Source organism: Podarcis raffonei, chromosome 9, assembly GCF_027172205.1.
Source record: "Podarcis raffonei isolate rPodRaf1 chromosome 9, rPodRaf1.pri, whole genome shotgun sequence".
NCBI lineage: Eukaryota > Metazoa > Chordata > Lepidosauria > Squamata > Lacertidae > Podarcis > Podarcis raffonei.
In genome coordinates this window covers 49,018,193-49,038,965 of record NC_070610.1, presented here as the reverse complement: position 1 = coordinate 49,038,965, position 20,773 = coordinate 49,018,193, and positions in this window count along the sequence as shown.

The following is a 20,773-nucleotide window of genomic DNA, read 5'->3' as shown; positions in this document are numbered from 1 at the left end:
AACAGGATCTGTTCCGGAGGTCTGGCCGTATCTGGAAGTTTTTGCAACCGGAGAGACTGCTTCTGCGCATGTGCACGCAGCGGTAGACAGCTTCTGCGCATGCACAAGTGGCAAAACACTTCCGGGTTTGCCGCTTTTGCAACTTGAAGGTTCCACTGTATTGAATTATGTCACGGACTGTGCTGAGGAGGGCTGCACTGAGGAAGAATGGTGGGAGCCACCCCCTCCTCCTGATCCTGAATCTTCCTAGGAGCAGGAGGACAGTATAGATTTGGAATAGTGGTTTGCAGAGGGACATAGTTTAGAAGGCAGAAGCTGGGAAATACTGGATGGGGAACAGTTAGGAGAAGAAACATGGGAAGAAAGAGGGTTAACAGATTCACTGGACAGCATTCCTCCACCACTTTCCCCAAGGTTGAGAAGAGCTCAGAAAGTCTCAGAACAGAAAGCGCAGAGGGTACAAGCTGAGATTACAAGACGTAGGAGTGACATAGATTAATAGGGATGGAGGAGGTGTGAGTCATTCTAGGTAGACACTTTATTTTGTCCCTCACTGTGTTTATTAAAGAATCTAACTGGTAAGAATTTCCTTTCGTTTGATCTGCTTATTTACGGTCATGGGGGAGGAAGCCGATTCCCCAGAGCCTGACAAGTTGAGTAGGGGGAAGTGGGAAGAAGGAAAACTGGCAGAAGCCACATGGACGTTGCATTGTGGGGAATTTAAAGCTGCAATCAGCAGAACAGGTAGCTGGGCAACAAGTAGCAACCATTAGTGGTCCAAGTGGTGACAGCACCAGGGATTCAGAGGGAATGACTGATTGTTGCAGTGACAATGCCGCAGGTGGGCAGACAGAATAAGTGCCAGTACTATTGGCATTCCTGTTATCCCTGGCATTGGAAAAGGCATTGGCAGCACTATGTTGAGTGCCAACTCAAGCCTGGTGCTAGCACTCTACCTGTATGTGAGTGCAAGGGAGACAAAGAGACTCAAAAGCAGACTTTACACTGCAAGTCCCATAACAACCCTCAAGACTGTACCAGAAAATTTCAGAGACATCCAAATGAGAACTTAGACCAAGTAGGAAAGTGTGGACACATTATTTCTTGTGGAAATAAAATTGAACTAGAAGATGGACGAGTGCATAAGCACTACATCCTGTTCCACAATCGACTTCAAATAAAAAAAAGCCTTGGATTTTCTGGAGCTGTGACTTGATCAAGAAGTACTTTGTCTTGACCTTTATGAAGTATCAAGAGAAACAAAAAATGATAGTAAAAGCTGCCGCAGTGGAAGTTAAAAAGCTTCTTAACCTTTAAAAGTGAACAAAATACTGCTCTGGTTTCTGTGGGCCCAGTAGCATCTTATTTTACTGCTTTTTAAAGTTGCTTTTATTTCACTGTAGGGTGGCAGGGGACATAGGTGTTAAAGTGATGCTTAAACTGAACAGCAGTCCTCCTGGATGCATGTTACTTGTTCGCAAGTGTGCCTAAATGCTACATTTTCTTTGTTTCAGCAGGTTATGACCATCTATTTATGAAAGCTGAATATCATAACAAGGCCCTTCTACCTTGCATGATGTTTGTTCATCAGATGATGTAATGTAAAAACTCTTCTCCAATGCACTCCAGCATAGGAGAAGTTTGACTGATATTCTTTCTGTGGTTTTTTTTTAAAAAAACCCAAACACTTTAATAAACTATATGCAATATTGTAATACACTTCAAAGTTTAATGAATAGGATTAGAGAAAACAGGTATTTAAGAAGGTATTTAAGAATACCTGTAGAACTGTTAAGATATCTCTAACACTGAGATCTTGAGGGAAAGCTACAACAAATCTCTCATTTTAAGAGACTTCTGGAACCTGAAGTATTCCATTTTACAATACAGTTAAGCTCATATAGAACAGCAGGCCTAGTAAGAAACACAACTAAATAGATATTTGAAATCTGGATGCACAGCACCATCAAACTCATTTTCTCAATCATAGAGTTTATGTCTTTATTCCACAGGAAGTACCTTTCTTTGAAAAACTCCCATTTAACATGATTGATAGGCCAGCTAACCCTGCATATTGCTTATAATAGAGCTATTACAGCAGGAACAGGTTCTGGCATAATTCTGAAATAAACTGAAAGTCATATTGCCAAGATATATCCCATTCACTACATGGATGTAGTTGCCTCCAGTAGATTGCATTCATTCAGCTCTATCTGGGAAACAAAGGACTATGACAAAATTTCATGCAGCAGCCACAACAAAATTCCCAGCCAAGAAGAGTGAAGAAAAGGCCTGGATTTATTTTCTTTTTTTAAAATGGGGTATGAAAAGCTGGTATGGAGATGATCACCATGGTATAGATTATTTCTGTTTGAAGGAAGAGATAGAAATTGAAGTTAGAAATTTGGGTCAGATTTCTTAATTTTATTTTACATAATGCTCTGCCCTTTCAAGGGTCTTTTCCGTACTAGCTGAATCAATCAATATTTATTACGGTCAAAGACCAGACAACAGAAATAACAGTAATAACACGTATAACTAATATTGTCTCAATCCTGCAGTTTTCGACACTAGCTCTTGCTCCATAGTACAAACCAAACTTTAATTACGTATTTTCAGTGGCAAAAAAGTGAAGGATTGTGACAAATAATGCTCGCCCACCCCTAAAGAGAACCAAACTTATTTTTGGTCACTGCAGTAGCCTTAACTCTGTTCCACAATGTGAAATGGGATCTGAGAAGGAGGAAAAATAGAGTGGGCACTTGTACAACTTCCACACTTCTGTTGTCTATGTTCTGGTAACCTCTAGGTTTGATTACTGCAACATATTATATGGGGGGGAGGGGGGACTGCTTCTGAATACAGTTTGGAAACTTCAGCTGGTACAGAATTCAGCAGCCAGGTTGCTCACTGGAATGAGACAGTTTGAACATATTACACCAATCCTGGCCTGAATGGCTGCCAATTAGTTTCTGGGCTCAATACAAAGCACTGGTTTTGACCTATAAAGCCTTTAACAGCTCAGGTCTGCAATGCCTCAAGGACTGCCTGTCCCCATATGAACCAACCAGGACTTTGCAGTTATAATATTCTTTGTGTTCCCCCTCCATAAGAGGTCTGGAGGGTGGCAACAAAAAAACAACAGGCCTTTTCTGTGGTGGCTCCGCACCTATGGGATGCTCTCCCCAGGGAGGCTCAAGGGACACCATCATTTTATATCTTTAGGCACACAGCAAAAGCTTTCTCCTATAACCAGGCCTTTGGCCTTTAACAAACTGTTGCCTTTTAGATGTGGGTGGGATGTTTTAATAATAATAATAATAATAATAATAATAATAATAATAATAATAATAATAATTTATTATTTCTACCCCGCCCATCTGGCTAGGTTTCCCCAGCCACTCTGGGCTGCTTCCAACAGATTATTTAATGTATTTTAATGTAATGTATTTTAATGTATTTCTCTTTCCTCTTGGTTTTAATGAATCTATGTGGGGTTTATTGTTTATTTGTTCGGTTGTAAGTTGCCTTGGGTTGCCCTTGGCAAGGTAAAGTGGCTGACAAATGTAATTAACTACTACTACTACTACTACTACTACTACTACTACTACTACCTCAAACATTAAGAGTGAAATCTTATACACAATTATCAGGGAATGTGTCCCATTAAATTCAATGGGGCTTACTTCTGAATATACCTTCATAGAATTGTGCTGTAAATCTATAAATAAAATGCAAATAAACTTAAATTCCATGCATTAATATTGCAGAGAAGGATTTAAGGAAAAATGATAAATTACTAAACAAAATATTGAAGGAAAGTATCTAGTCCTAATATGGAAAGAGACCAGCTCTCCTTGGGCTTTTGCACAGTGGAGTCGCAATACAGGAGTCAGTGGTTACTTGTGGCATCTGTGGTTATTTATGGAAATAATGGCTACTTATAACTGCAAACAGAGAACACTGCCTTGTTTATAGTTACATTCTGGTCATAATCATGATCATTGTGTGCTGATTGGTTCAGCCGAATATAGATGTTCTACAGCATTTTCTGAGAAGACCTTGAATCCAAAAAGGGATGAATAAACATACTGCTCAAGAGGTGCCTAATTTAGCTCCATAAATCAAGGAGGCTTTGATGATTTCTTCCTAAGACAGCTCATACTCAGAAGACTTAAAGGCAAGAGGGGCAAATGCTTTTGTAACCAATTACACATGTTCTGGGTTCAAAATGGAACCTGAGAAAGCTTAGAGTGCTGGATTGGGACCAGGGATATCCAGGTTTAAATCCACCCTTAGCTATGAAGCTCACTAGGCCAGGCACCTATTTAGCCCTGTGGCCCCCAACATAGCACCCTCAGACACCCTCTTAGAATAAGCATGCATGGTCCTGATTGCTGATATTGGGCTGGTTGATAATTGTGTACATGTCTCACTGGGTTGGTGGGCATGTTAATTTCTCTGTAACAAACACAAAAGTATAATTTGGCTGCCTTGAAGCTTAACAAATTTGATGGTACAGTAAGTATTTTAGCAGACATGATTCTCTTCCAGAGTGACATATTGCAGACAGTGAAGGGGTTAAGAAGATCTTTAAAAATATCCTTCAAGCTAAAATTATATAGAAGAGGCTGAGGTCAAGCCAGCTGACAATTGCCTTGAAAATATTCAAAATAGCTTTTTTTTTTTAAAGCAAAACTATATAATAACAACATGTCCCACAGTAATTTGTCTGAAGTGTCTATAGGAACAGTGCACATAAATGTGGTTATGGTAACTGAAGCTCATGTTATTTGTCAATAATCATTTCAGTGGTGCAGCTCAGAAGTAATTTTGTTGCCAACAACACTGTCTTAATTAAATCATTTTGACTAAATAACATGTTTTGAAATAAGGCTTACCTTCCTTCTGGAAAAATTGAATTTAGGAGCAGGTTCCATATTCATGTTTTATTTACAATTGTAAATGCACATTTTTCATCAATATTTTCTGACAGGTTTGTATTGGATTCAAGCCCAGAAGGTTTTCTGCAGATGCAAGGTTTCCAAAAGCTATTGTTTTAGTGATTTTTCACAGTGTATTATAAATGGCTTGTTTTCGTTACTGATTTCTCTTCATTTCGTTCTATCTGAAGACATGCTCTGCAGATTAATGCATTCCTACTGGGTCCAGCCAGGGTTAGCTTAGGACTTCATGAACTGTTCTTGTTTTTGATGTGTTTGGGGACTATGGCTCTGCAAACTTCATGTCTGGAAGTGAAGATTTATAATCCATGCCTCTTCATTCACTAGTTGGGCATAAAAACATGCCATGCTTTCTCCTGGCAATAAATAACCTTTAGGTGAAAACATTTCATTCTCTGACTTTTCTCAGCAACTTCAAGTCCCTAGTAGTAATATTTGAGCATTAACCTTTAAGTGAGCATCTTTATTATAATTATACGTAAAATGAATCATAGAGTTTTTTTATTATTAGAAAAAATGCATTATTCTGCCTTCCTGGACAGAGTACTGGATTGACCATGCCAATCATAGCCCATGACAGGGGCACTGCCAGATTCCTATCATGAGTTGGCAGCACAGGGAGACTGGAATGAGCTCATTACATTGTGGGGTTGAGATAAAGGACTGGTTAAGGTGCAACTGGGTGAGTAATAGGCATCCATGTGCTGTTTCAGAAAGCTGGATTTGGATAAAGTAAGTTTTTATTATTTCTCTCTTTCATCCTAAAGTCATTTAGGCCACATGCACATCATACATTTAAAGCATGATGATACATACCACTTTAAATAGTCATTTCTTCCTCTAAACTAGCATCATGGGAGCTGTAGTTTGGTAAAAATGCTGAGAGTTGTTAAGAGATCCCCATTCACCTCCCAGAACTACAATTCCCAACGTGGTTTAAGAATCAATCCCTTTCCCCAGGGAAATCTGGGAAATGTAGCTCTGAAAGGGGAATAGGGGTCTCCCAAGTACCCTCAGCACCCTTACAGATGGCAGCTCCCAGAATCCTTTGGAGTAAGCCATGACTGTCTAAAGTGGTTTCATACTGATTACTCATTTCAGGTTCAACTATAAAACATAATACATATAAAAATAGGTATGTATAGTATAAAAATTATGAAAAATAAAGATGAAGCAAGGAGGAGGGGTGCCCATCCCCCCCCCATTTTCAACAGAGGGCCAGGGATCAGGAAAGCACTCGATGCTAAAAACTTTTGCAGGTGGGTTGGGAGGTACTCAGGCTGTTTGTGTCAGGCAGCTGCTGCTTAGGAAGCCCTCTGCTCAGCTTCCAAGGAAGTGCAGCTGTGCCCAGAGAAATGCCTCAGAGCTGAGCTAGGCCCAGCGGGAGATAATTCTGAGTGGATAGCCAAGCCTGTCATAGCAAAGGATTTAAGCAGCTCTCCTCATTAAGTGGTCTGCATGTTGTGGTTTGCAAGTTGCGAGTTAATAAAGGCAGTGGCCTATTTCATCCCAGCATGGTGTCCGCTTCATTCTTGCCCTCCACGGAGTGTGAGATACACACAAATTATCATTTTCTTGACTCTATGATAACAAAATGTGACATTTGGACTTGGAATATCTGTCATTATCGAAGTGATTCTATCTGGTTATTTCCATGTGCTTAGTATATTTGGTTTTGCTTTCTCCTCAAATATATTATGTTTTAATGGAATGAAATTCTCCCTCCTGCCCTCTCTCTATCTCTCGAGCTTTCAGTAGCTTAGATTTCTTCTTTCTCTCTGGGGCAACTTTAGGGGATCTAAGAAATCCCTGTCCCCCGACAGTGTTCTTGACTTCCGTGAAAACATTTGCAGTGCGCTGCAGGACTTGGGTGCACTAATATTAAAACTTACTGACACATTTAGAATTGCCTGGTGGTTTAATGAAGAGGTGAGGTTTCGGGGAATAGAGTGAGGCATCATTTCATGGTCCCTGCTCTGCACCACCAGAATCCCCTGGTGCACAAATGCAGCCTAATGTGCTAGATAAGACATCTTTGGGACTGAAGTTGTGACCATTAAAAGTGCCGGCAGCATATCACTAAGTTCAAAATGAAATTAGTAACTTTGGATGTGGGCGGACACTCCTGTCGAGTAGCCTCTGCCAGCCAGCCTTGCTAAACTGTGCTTAGCAGCATGAGATCTAATTTTGCCACATAGAACTTGGCTTTGTCACAGCAGGAGAGAGACAATGTGCATGTACAGAGGCAGAACACCCACAAATGAATGGAGTCCCAAATCACACCAGTCTCTGCAGGGTCCGTCGTTACACTACAGTTATTTTTCTGACATTTAAGGACCTTACACAGACATAATGGAGCCTTTAAGTACTGACGCAGAGAAGTCTAAAATTAGGAGCAAGGAAGGGGAAGTGTGTGAACAAGTACGGTATGAGAAGAGTCCAAAGGCAAAGCACGTTGAAGAGATTCCATGCAAAAATGTGTGAGGCTGCAGATAAATGTGGTTGAATGATCATTCTGACATTTTTATATAGTACTGAAAGACCTTCACAGATATTATCTCCACATTCCTCACAACATCCCTTTGAGGTAGGTCAATATCTCAATATTACAAATGTCTGGGAGTGAGAGACAGTGGCCAAGTTGAGAATTAAAACAGCAACTTTTAGCTAATAGTCTGTGCCTTTGATCTCTAGCTGTGCCAGCTCACAAGGTAAATGTAACCATTCAGTAAATGTTCTGAGGTTACAAACTTTTCTTAAACTATTTTAAACCAGGGTGCCTGTCCTATCTTAGTTGTTAACGGTGGTGCATTTCCTGAGTAGAGGAAGAGATGGGACAGAAGCCCTTAGCTTGAGAAAATCAGCATCCTCTTAACATTTACTGAAGTGCTTATTACCTCCCTTGAGAGGGCTAGTCCTGGAATCGATTTTACTGATTCGGGAAGAGTCATATGCACCCCCTAGCCTAACCTTCAGGACTTTGAAATAGCCAGGCTTAATTTCTTCTAAAATGAATTAGCAGGCATATCAGCAGGGGCATAAGCTTAGTGACTCAAATTCATCTTCATAATCATCATTGGGGAAAATGGATAATGGAAAAGGGTGGGGAGTCTTAAGTCTGGGGAGATGAATATGGACCTCCAGGATTTTGGTTGACTCCCTAGCCCATGCCCTTTCTTCCAAAGCTGCATCTCTTACCAGTCCTGCACAATGCCCTCCATCAGTGCTTTTGCCTTACTGGAATGTATGTCTGAACTGTGACTGCATTCACATGGCAACGTTTCCATTTCCCTAACCGTTAATTTCTGCATTATCTTTGAACTTTCACATTATGCGAATGCCACTTTTGGAAAACTAATGGAAATATAGCACATGTTTAGCTCACATTTCCGTGTTATTTGATTCCGGGGGGGGGGGGATCCATTTGCAGACCGCTTAACCCAGAAAACTGTGAGAGTGAAGTAACCAAATTTGGGGCTGGATACAGGCATGTAGTTCTTTCTTATAGGAAATGCTCCACAGGGGTGGGGGACAAAAATGGGGGGGGAATGAGGAGGGTCATGGGGTGAGTGAGAAATGTCCCTATTTGCATCCGAGGAATGCTGGAGGGTATGAAATCTATGGGAAGGTGAATATCCTCAGATGTAATAGGCTTATAGTCAAAGTTTAAATAGTCTGTTGTAAGATGAATCATAACAATGATTTATAGGAAGGCGCTTTGGTATGTTTTCACTGTGCACTCAAGACCTTGTGGGATCAAATATTTCATTCAGGGATATGTCTAATTTTGAAGTTCTGTGGTTATAATAATTTTAAACCTACTGATATCTTTGTTCCAACAAAGCAAGCAAAAGCTAGAAATTGACTAAAATGTGAGTACGAAGCATTTGGGGTAATAATAAATAAAATCCATTAATCTTGAAAATTTAATTTTGCAGCCGGTAGCCAAGGATCAGTCTAATGTGATTACTTTCTGAAATGCTTTGTTCAAGAGGACATTTGCAATCCTGAAGTTGCAAGGAAATGTAAAAATATGCTTCAGTATAAAGTTGAGCATTAAAACGCAAGGGGGGAAAGTGTATTGAATGAACAAAGCACATATCCGTCACAGTCAGTAAACACAATTAAAGTCAAACTACAGGGGAAACCAAATGGAGCATTTTTGTCAACAAATCCAGTTAAGCAATCAGGTTTAATAAATGAAATAGTGGTTTTAAACATAATAAATAGTGGAAAGTTAAGCTAGTAGGGATCCCCCACTCCATGTATTTAAATGGATTTCATTTGAGAACAAAGACAAGTCAAAATATACACAATGAAAAATAATAGACTAATAGGCATGGTGCTCCTTCAGATTATAAGATGCCCACATTAAGATGTTGCACAAAAAGTAGAGATAGCCATGCTCTTCCACATGAAGCAAAATCCACATTGGGGAAATATCTTGATTAGGCTAGCCAATATATCTCAAAATAGTATGCGAGCTTTTGAGTTCTTCAGAGCTCTTAATCAGCCTAATTGGCAAGCAGAGTAAAGTGGGGGGCTAGCTGAAGTTGAAGCTATGAAGTCTGTGTCTGGTCATAGTCTAAAGATGGAATGAATGAGGAGATAGCAGACATTCCAATGAGTCTCTTTTCCTTGTTAAAACCTTAGGTGATGCCTGAGGATGAAGATTCTGTCTCTGCATTACATACCTTGAATTGCATAGCATTCACATCTCACTGTCCACTGACATCATCATCATTATCACCATCATCATTTTGTGTCCTGAATATTCCATAAATACATGGGAGTTCATGTACTGGTACTTAAAATGAATGCCTGAATGAGGAATGTAAGAATTTTGAGCCAGTCACAAACAAAGTTCTGATTTGATGTACATTGTTGAGACAAAAAGCAGCAACAACAACAACAACAGGGCCCTGTTCTTGTACAGTTTCAGTTTCAGTTTCAGACAATACGACTTCCTTACATGCTCTAAAAATATAAAGTGGGCTACTGTTGAGTCAATTTCAAGACACCAAGTTCCATCACACTGCAAAATTAAGCTGAAATAGTCTGGCTTCAAATGAGCACTTATAATTTCCAGAGGCAATTTATAGCACTGTGTTGTAAAATTACTCACCAGTGAAACAGGACTTCCGATTCAGACGTAAATGTGTAGAAAGTGGGTATCTGATCTAAAATGATCTGTTCCCAGGAGTAAAAGAAAAGAAAAGAAAGAAATATGAATATTTTGTTCTGAACAGCCAGTTCTTAGTTCTGAGTCAAATGTACAAAAAGAGAGTGATAATATTGCTAGGATGGTGCCGCTTTAGACTAAAGGTGAGAGATTACAAAGAAATAAAAAGAACGTAAAATCTCTCTAGTCTGCATTTAACCAACCAGATGCTTATGGGAAGTCCACTCCCACTCACAATCCTCACTCCCCCTCCTACCCATAAAAAAACCTGTTATCACATAGTGTTTGTATAAAACAGCAGAAGTTAACTTTAGTGAAAGGTGGAGCACACATTTAACTGAGCTGTAAGGAATGCGTTCTTGGATAGGAAAGATTTCTGTAGCCCTAGCTAACTAGTTGGAGAAACAAAGGCAGCCATACTTGGCCCTTTGTTCTCGGCAAGCTAGAGATCCAAGATGATCTTCCAACTCGAGATACAAAAGAGAAGTGTGAGAGGAGGACTGAAGTAAGAGGCGATGTAACCTAAGGCACAGCAGTCTAACTTCAAAGGACGGGTCATCACAGAGATCAAAGGGACACAGACAGTTTTTACCCCACAGAAACCTTTGCCAGCAAGCTGAATTGCTTCCCACTTCCAACAAAAGCTCCCAGAGATCTTGAATATGAGAGGGGAAAAGATTAGCCTAGTTTTATAACATTCCCTCCAAAGGATATTGTAGAAGAGGGTACTGTGTCTCTTGCAGAAAGTCCTGTGGTACTTTAAAGTCTCCATCCAATGCCCGTGCCAATACCACACACATTTAATTTACAATCAATAATGTTGTGGCCTTAATGTTACCATCAACCTTAATTCTGTGTCCATGTGTAGTTATTTCATGGGGGGCTGACGAGGCCTCAAGATGCAACATTCCCTCCAAAGGATATTGTAGAAAAGAGTACTGTGGCAGGAAGTCCTGTGGTACTTTAAAGTCTAACAAATTTATTATGGCATCAATGTTGATGGACTAGGGCCCACTACGTAAGATGCATGATGTGTAATTTCCTGTATTGTTTTTTTAAAGAAACAAAGTAATGTTTTCTCTTTAAGATAAAGGTATGATAGGGAGGAAAACACAATTATCCTACTGTCTGCTATCAGTTAATTAAAATGATCCTCTCTAGCATTTGCAATGGAAGGCTGTGTATTACATCACACAAGAAACTGCTGAATCAGGCCAGTGGTTCATCTAGTACAGCATTCTATTCTCGCAGTGGCCAATTATAGGCCTGAAGGAAACCAGCAAGGAGGACAGGAGCACAATAGCACTCTGCCCACCTGCGATTCCCAGCAACTAGTATTCAGACAGTGGAGGTAGAACATAGCCATTGTGGCTAGCCATCTTAACATTCATGACTGTGCATTTTACATGTATGTACATTGGAGGCAAGTTGCATGCCCCACAATTGCTTCATGCAAAGATTTAGAGATCCTAGGGCACAGATAGCCAACGTGGTGCCCTCCATATGTTGTTGGACTTCCACCATCTCAAGAAGCATAGCCAATGGTCAGGGATGGTGGGAGTTGTGCTTCAATGTCTGGAGGGCACCACATTGGTTTCCCCTGCCCAAGGGAGTGGGTTAAACCCTGAAAAATGACTACTCCAGCACCTCAGGCTAACAACATTTTCACCCGAGGAAAAACTAGGAAGCAAACAGGACCGGATATTTGCCAGGAAGAGATACCTGCACACAAGAACAGTTGATGCGTATGCTCTCAAGCAGAATCTTTTGTGCACTTTCTACTTATACTTTGATCTGTGTTTCAAATTCTGAATTCTACAGGCACCAAAAGTTTTCTGCCTATTACTGAAAGCAGCCCGGTGGTTCAACTGTTCCTGTTCTCCCATATGATCTGAGGATTACAGTCCCAATTAAGATTTCCTAGTTAGGCCCAGTTGAGAATTCCTGCTTTAAAGGAAAGAACGTCGGCATAAATTATGCAGATCTCCCCAGAGAGGACCCATGGACATCCAACGAAGCTTAATGTTGGAAGATTCAGGACAGATAAAATAAAGTACTTCTTCACACAGTTTACATGATGAAACTTGCTCCCTCAGGAGGCAGTGATGGTCCCTAACTTTGATTGTTTTAAAAGAGGATTAGGCAATTAATGGTACCTAGCCACAAGTTAATATGCCTCTGTATACCAGTTGCTGAAAATCACAGGGGGGAAGACTGCTGTTGCATTCAGGTCTTGCTTTCAGGCTTCCCATAAGCATCTCGTTGACCAGTGTAACAGTGTAACAGGATGAAGGACTAGATGGGACTTGATCCAGCAGGCTCTTAAGTCCTTATGAAAGGCTCATCCGACACCTAAATTATTATCTTTTCAGCACCAGGTAAAGGCTAGGCCATGTAACTGAAATGTTTTAGTGCTTCTAGATCTAAGCAAATTGCTTCTCTTTGCTGTCTTTTTTTGTAAGGCTGGTTTTAATAATTATGCTGATATGCTTTTATGCAGTCATCTTTTGCTGGGTTTTGGGTTTTATGTTATTTGCGTATAGAATGTTTTATGGTTTTTATGATGTTGAATATATTTTCCTTGCTTCTTACATACTGCCCAGGATTTTAGTTGACGAGTAGTCTAGAAAATAAATATATAGGGCATTTTCTGTGGTTGACTCTAAGATATGTGATGGTTTATTGGCAGACCTGTGGCTGAGTCCCCTTCAGGATTAGGCTAAAATCAGACATTTTATTTGCTCTTATTTGATATTGGACACTGGTCTTAAATAAATTAGATATTTTGATTAGAGAAGCATTCATTTTCTATTTACTTCCTGATTCATTGGGCCAACAGTAGATAATATGGTGAGGTCCAGATGTTTTGGACTCCAACTTTCATCAGCCCCAGTAATCATGGCCAATGGTCAAGGATGATGGCTACCCCTCCAGAGGTTGTCTACCCCTCCATTAGGCTACACCTCTGGTACACCACCTAAAATCCAATGGGCCCTGTCTTGTGACCCACCAAAGTGCAACAAGCCTCATTTCCTTTATTACTAAATCCTTGCCAAGCTTTGATCCTTAACAAATCAAAGTTCATACAAAACTGTCTTATGCTAGATCATCATCATCATCATCATCATCATCATCATCATAATTTATTATTTGTACCCCGCCCATCTGGCTGGGTTTCCCCAGCCACTCTGAGCGGCTTCCAACAAAGATGAAAGATACACTAAAATGTCACATATTAAAAACTTCCCTGAACAGGGCTGCCTTCAGATGTCTTCTGAATGTCAGGTAGATGTTTATCGCTTTGACATCTGATGGGAGGGCGTTCCACAGGGCGGGTGCCACTACCAAGAAGGCCCTCTGCCTTGTTCCCTGTAACTTGGCCTCTCGCAATGAGGGAACCGCCAGAAGGCCCTCGGAGCTGGACCTCAGTGTCCAGGCAGAACGATGGGGGAGGAGACGCTCCTTCAGATATACTGGACCGAGGCCATTTAGGGCTTTAAAGGTCAGCACCAACACTTTGAATTGTGCTCGGAAACGTACTGGGAGCCAATGTAGGTCTTTCAAGACCGGTGTTATATGGTCTCGGCGGCCGCTCCCAGTCACCAGTCTAGCTGCCGCATTCTGGATTAGTTGTAGTTTCCGGGTCACCTTCAAAGGTAGCCCCACGTAGAGCGCATTGCAGTAGTCCAAGCGGGAGATAACCAGAGCATGTACCACTCTGGCGAGACAGTCTGCAGGCAGATAGGGTCTCAGCCTACGTACCAGATGGAGCTGGTAAACAGCTGCCCTGGATACAGATTTGACCTGTGCCTCCATGGACAGCTGTGAGTCCAAAATGACTCCCAGGCTGCGCACCTGGTCCTTCAGGGGCACAGTTACCCCATTCAGGACCAGGGAATCCTCCACACCTGCCCGCCTCCTGTCCCCCAAAAACAGTACTTCTGTCTTGTCAGGATTCAACCTCAATCTGTTAGCCGCCATCCATCCTCCAACCGCTTCCAGACACTCACACAGGACCTTCACCGCCTTCACTGGTTCTGATTTAAAAGACAGGTAGAGCTGGGTATCATCCGCATACTGATGAACACTCAGCCCAAACCTCCTGATGATCTCTCCCAGTGGCTGCATGTAAATGTTGAAAAGCATGGGGGAGAGGACAGAACCCTGAGGCACCCCACAAGTGAGAGCCCAGGGGTCTGAACACTCATCCCCCACCACCACTTTCTGAACACGGCCCAGGAGGAAGGAGCGGAACCACTGTATGACAGTGCCCCCAGCTCCCAGCCCCTCAAGACGGTCCAGAAGGATGTTATGGTTGATGGTATCAAACGCCGCTGAGAGATCCAGCAGAACTAGGAAACAGCTCTCACCTTTGTCCCTAGCCCGCCGGAGATCATCAACCAGTGCGACCAAGGCAGTTTCAGTCCCATGATGAGGCCTGAATCCCGACTGGAAGGGATCCAAATGGTCCGCTTCTTCCAGGCGTGCCTGGAGTTGTTCAGCAACCACTCGCTCAATTACCTTGCCCAAGAATGGAAGATTTGAGACTGGGCGATAGTTGGCCATCGTGGCCGCATCTAAAGATGGTTTTTTAAGAAGCGGTTTAATAACCGCCTCTTTCAGCGGGTCTGGGAAGGCTCCCTCATGGAGGGAAGCATTCACCACCCCACGAAGCCCATCGCCCAGTCCTTCCCGGCTAGCTTTTATAAGCCAGGATGGGCAAGGATCCAGGAGACAGGTGGTTGGCTTCACTCGTCCAAGCAGCCTGTCCACATCCTCGGAGGTAACAGATTGGAATTGATCCCACACAACTTGACTAGACAGGACTCTAGCACTCTCCCGCCCTGGCCCTGCTCCCACGGTGGAGTCTACTTCTTCCCGAATCTGAGCGATTTTATCTGCAAAAAACTTTGCAAAATCATTGCAGGAGATCATGTGGCCCTTACTGGGCCCCGATGTCGCCGGTGGTTCTGCTAAATTGTGAACCACCTGAAAAAGTCTCCTGCTGCTGTTTTCTGCAGATGCAATAGAGGCAGCGAAGAAAGTCTTCTTCGCCGTCGCTATCGCCACTTGGTAGGCTCGACATTGAGCTCTAACCTGTGTCCGGTCAGATTCGGAATGAGTTATCCGCCACCGGCGCTCTAGCCGTCTCAACGATTGTTTCATTGCCCTCAGATCTGTGGAAAACCACGGGGCTCTCTGGGCTCCATGCAATCGGAGAGGGCGCTTCGGAGCCAAACAGTCAATAGCCCTGGTTAACTCCACATTCCAGCGGGCCACCAGGGAATCGGCTGAAAGGCCATCAACATGGGATAAAGCATCCCCTACCACTCTCTGGAAACCATTTGGATCCATTAAGTGGCGGGGGCGGACCATCCGAATCGGTTCCACCTCCCTGCAGAGGGGATGGGTCGCAGAGAATTCCAGTTGCACCAGGAAGTGATCTGACCATGGCACTTCTTTCGTTTCGCTTTTACTTAGTGTCAGATCACCAACATCCATAGAGGTAAACACCAGGTCCAAGGCATGTCCGCGGCTATGGGTTGGGGCAGACTTATTCAGGGACAGCCCCATGGAGGCCATGCTTTCCACGAAGTCCCGAGCGGCCCCTTGTAAGGTCGTGTCGGCATGGATGTTAAAATCCCCTAGGACAACCAAGCTAGGTGTCTCCAGGAGAACATCCGCCACAACCTGGGAATCCTTGGTGCAGCGGGGAGGTCGGTACACCAAAAGGAATCCTGTACTGCCCCTATTGCCCAACTTCTAGAACATGCACTCAGAAAACTGGGTCTTCCCAATAGGACGCCTGGTGCAAACTAATGACTTCCTAAAAATCACTGCAACCCCCCTCCCCGCCCACATGACCTGGGTTGCTGTGCGTAAGAGAAACCTGGTGGACAAGCAGCGGCAAGGACAGGCCCATCTGCTTCATCCAACCAAGTCTCTGTTACACATGCCAGGTCAAGTCCTCCATCCATGATCAAGTCATGGATGGCAGTGGTCTTATGAATCATTGACCTGGCATTGCACAGCAACACTTTCAGGTCATGTGGCTATCCCTTGCTGATTCTAGTATCCATCCGGTCAGGACCAGACCCGGAGGCAGGGATAGTCCTCAGACAACGACTAAACCTGCCTCCTCTGTAATGACGTGGTCTGGTCTTAGCGTAACTCCTCCTCCTACCCGTGATCACCGAGATCAGACTATTTGTCCATCTAGACCAGTATTGTCTACTCTACCTGGCAGCTGCAATCTGGGGTCTCAGCCAAGAGTCCTTCATATTGCTTGTTACATGTCCCTTTTATTACCGGTAGATGCTGGGGACTGAGTTGGGAATGTCTGCATGCAAAACATGTGCTCTACTACCATCAAGCTATGGACAAAATGCACCCAATACTCCAGTTCGGTTCTGCCTACTGCTAAAGGTAATGCTAATTTCTGAAAAGATCAGCCTTTGCTAATTAGGTTCAGATTTGGAGGACTAAACTCTAGCTGATTATAGTTTGATTCTAGTTTGATGTATTTTAATATTCTTTTGGAAGCCACCCAGATGGGTGGGGTATAAATAAATAATAATAATAATAATAATAATAATAATAATAATAATAATAATTTTGTATATATGCTTTTTTAAGATTAAGTTGCTATAGTCATTTTTATTGGCTTTTTATCATTCCCCACTAGCTACCTTGAACAGCTGAGGAAGATTGTTTTTTAAAGAATAATAATCAGTTTTCTTTAACCACTAAACACACAAACGAACGGCAGACAGTGCATACTTCAGTCAAGCAATTGCCAAATATAACTTATGGGGTGTGTGTAAGAATTAAACACTTCAGGCAAATGATCAGCAGTGTGGTTCCAGAGTACTAAGATAACGTAGCAACTAGTTACATGAGCAAATACAGTTGCAATTTTCCAGCTTAATAAAAACCCACATTTCATGAATCTACAATTTAGCATCTTTAAGGCAATGTAGTGCTACATCTGCCTACTGTGGAAAGATACAACTGTAAGAATAATGTTAGTTCTTTCTTTGGAGACTGTATTGCTTTCGTTGTGCTATGGCTCATTAACTTTTAGGAGATGCTGTCACTGATTACAGTAGTACAAGGTGACAACCATTAGCACTTACGATGTTGAGATAAGGGGATTTCAACAAGATAGCATGTATTTTCTATTAACAGAAACTATTTAAACAATCACTCTAACTATGCTATTAATTGTCCCCAATATCACACATATGTTAAATAAGCTATAAAAATTACTGCTATTGGTTTACTGAAGCAGCTGAAAAGCACTAGGGTGCTTTCTTCCTGCTGCTAGCAAAAAACAACACAAGACTTTCATTCTCTCACCTCTAACAGATCAGACATCCATTCCCCAATTTTGAAATGATACATAACCAGAGGCCTACCATCAATTCATTGGATATTTCAAATCAATCATTGTTTGACAGTTGTAAAAATAGCAATTCCTTGGTTAGGATTGTTAGAGAAGGGATTTCAACCCCAGAGTTGAGGACTACCTTTTCTAGGAGAGACTAAAATGTCTCAAAGTAGTTAGCAACCTGTCTATATCTATGGTATGTTATGGAGCCTGCTAATTTTAGCCACCACAGAGTGGTATTTTAAAACAGGAAAAAGATAATCTTCTAACACCTGAAAATGAGACTTACCTTTTGGAGGTCATGCCTTCCAGGAGCTAGGTGATGCTACCTAGTTTGACGTCTATTAATTCTACTTAGTGTGCACCACTGAAAACTAAATTCTGACTCTGCTAGTCTAAACAGTATTTTCTTTATTTTGGCATCTGCTATATGCATCACAGGAGCCCCTGTGTTTTGATCAGTCTTTGAGTCAGTGCTGAATCACTGCTAGATTTTTTATATTCAAAATATGGAGAAGAGTCATTATTGTTCCTTTTCCCCAGCCACCTCAGTGGATGCAACCACTGGAGGCTCAGCCATTTGGGCAAATAAGGCACTGCCCCACCAACCTCAGTCAGCCCTTGACTAGCCCCTACCTATTTGCCTGCATATTCACACAATGTTGTACACATACCTAGAATAGCATGGTACATTATATTTCCCATGGACAATGTGAATCCATGGAGAGATTTTATTTATTCAAGTTGAAATAGAAAATAGAATGGGAATTAAAAAAAACACACAGTCAAAGATAAAATGTGTGTTTTAATAAAGTTTTTAAGAGTAAAAAATAAGCAGAATATTAGCAGGATGAGCAAACTCAGTATTTTCAGATGTTTAAGGGAAAGGACAGAGATGTGAAATGCAGCAAGAAAGCTAAGACTTAATAAAAAGAAAACAGTGGTCAAGCAAAGAGCAAAAGATGGTATGTAGTGATAGGTCAAAGACAACAGAGAGGCCCCAAGCATCAGGACTTTAAAAAATAAGAAACAAATGTTTAAATTGGACATGGAAGATAATAGGACCCAGTGAAGTAAGCAATATCAAGAAGTTACATAATCAAAGTGCCAGCCTTGATGGCTATTATGGATAGCAGAATTCCAAGCAGTAAATAAAAGTTTAAGGTCAGAAAGAGCTGGGCCAGAGAAATACCCATACTCTGAGTAAGAAAGCAGTGTTTAAATATTAAATATTTAGTCAAAGTTGTTCTATTTAATTTAGAATTCACGTATGCTTATTCATAAGTAGGGTCAATAGGACTTATCCAGAGGTGAGTGCCTATAGGGTTGCAACTTAAAATTATATTTAGATAAGAGCCATGTTCATATATAAGAGTGTTTATAACTTCATCTTTAGCATCTTCTATTGTATCCCCCCCAAATTATTAGTTGTAATGCAAATCTATAATAGAATAATAGAAAATAATAACTTTTCTTCCACCTACATACTTCACCAAGTATTTTCATCTAATTATTATCGCAGCAATAAATCTTCACTTTTTGATTGATTATTGCACTAATTATTTTCATCATCTCTATCTGGTCATTAAAAAAGGGAATTACAATCCTGACATATGAGATTGCTGATTAAATATTATACAACGTCATCATCATCATCCAACGATGTGTGATCCATTCTGACATATCCAAAATTCATTATTATTATTTTTTTGAAAGGCACACAGCAAAAATGCTAAATGGTATTTTAATACAAAACATATGAAAGGACAATAAGGACTGGAATATAAAATCCCCAAAATCATTCTGTCTTGCTCCATTAACCAGCCAAATGTTACAGGGATATTCACAAGTAGGGCATGGTGGCATTATCTGTCGCCTTTAGTTAATTCTCATCTTTTGCTAGATTGAAGCACACTGTCTCTGAACACAAAGACTGTCCAAGCACATGGACAATTTGTCCCACGTTTGGAGACAGTAAACTTCTGCTCAGTGAAAATAGCTGCTAATACTATGTTTCAGTTTCCTGCATTTTCCCAGCATAATTTTGTGGTTCTCACAAGAGCTGCTCTGCCATTTTCCCTTTATACCGCTGTCAAAAGCTGTCTTTGGATACCATACTAAATCATAGTTTAGTGTGATAAGAAGATACCCAGGTGAGCCTCATATTTGTGCTTCTCCCCTCCCCTTCCCTCCCCTTCCTTTCCCTTCAGAGAGCCAGCGTGGTGTAGTGGTTAAGAGCAGTGGACTCGTAATCTGGTGAACAGGGTTCGCGTCCCCGCTCCTCCACATGCAGCTGCTAGGGGACCTTGGGCTAGTCACACTACTCTGAAGTCTCTCAGCCCCACTCACCTCACAGAGTGTTTGTTGTGGGGGAGGAAGGCAAAGGAGATAGTTAGCCGTTTTGAGACTCCTTAAGGGGAATGAAAGGCGGGATATCAAGTCCAAACGCTTCTTCTCTTCTTCTCCCCTTCCCTCCCCACTTCTTCACTTCCAGATTTAGTTTACTACTGTTTGGTGTGCCATTTAAACAACACAGCTGAATGAACCATGGTTTCAAATACATCATATTTAATATTAACTACAGGTTTACAGTTTGGATGACACAGCAAACTGTGATTAAACAAAAAGAGGGGGGAAATGCACCACAGGAGGAGCAGGAAGTAAATGAACCTGAAGATTGCATGGACTCATTCTCATCACACTAAACTATAGCTTAGTACAAGGGTGGAGAACATTTTTTGGTTATTTGATTTGCTGCCATAGGAGCCAACTCCGAGGGTCCAAGGGGTCTTTGCCACCCCAATAAAATATTTGAGGGGCCCAGCCCCCCCCCAAGTTAATGGGCATTGCCATTCAAATAGTATGTGTGTGCCACATCATGTGATCGATTATGCAGGGCAGGTCTTACTTGCCCCCCCCAATATTTTATTCAAGTTGACACCTGTGTTTGCTGGTGGTGACAGACCCCAAAGCAAGTACAGCTTTTCATGTGCAAACTCACATGTAACCACAGGCACATGCACACTCACACACTCGCCCCTTCAGCATGTCATCTCAGACAGGCCTCTGTCACCTTTCTGTTCCTTCCTCTCCGATTCACTAGTTCTGTCTGACTCACAATTACCTTTTAGGACAATGGGATATTAGTAACCAGGCACACTGCTGAATCAGCGGCTGCCTTTTTGATTCACCATGCATATATCCTGATTGTTCCCTGATCACTGATCAGTCCGCATC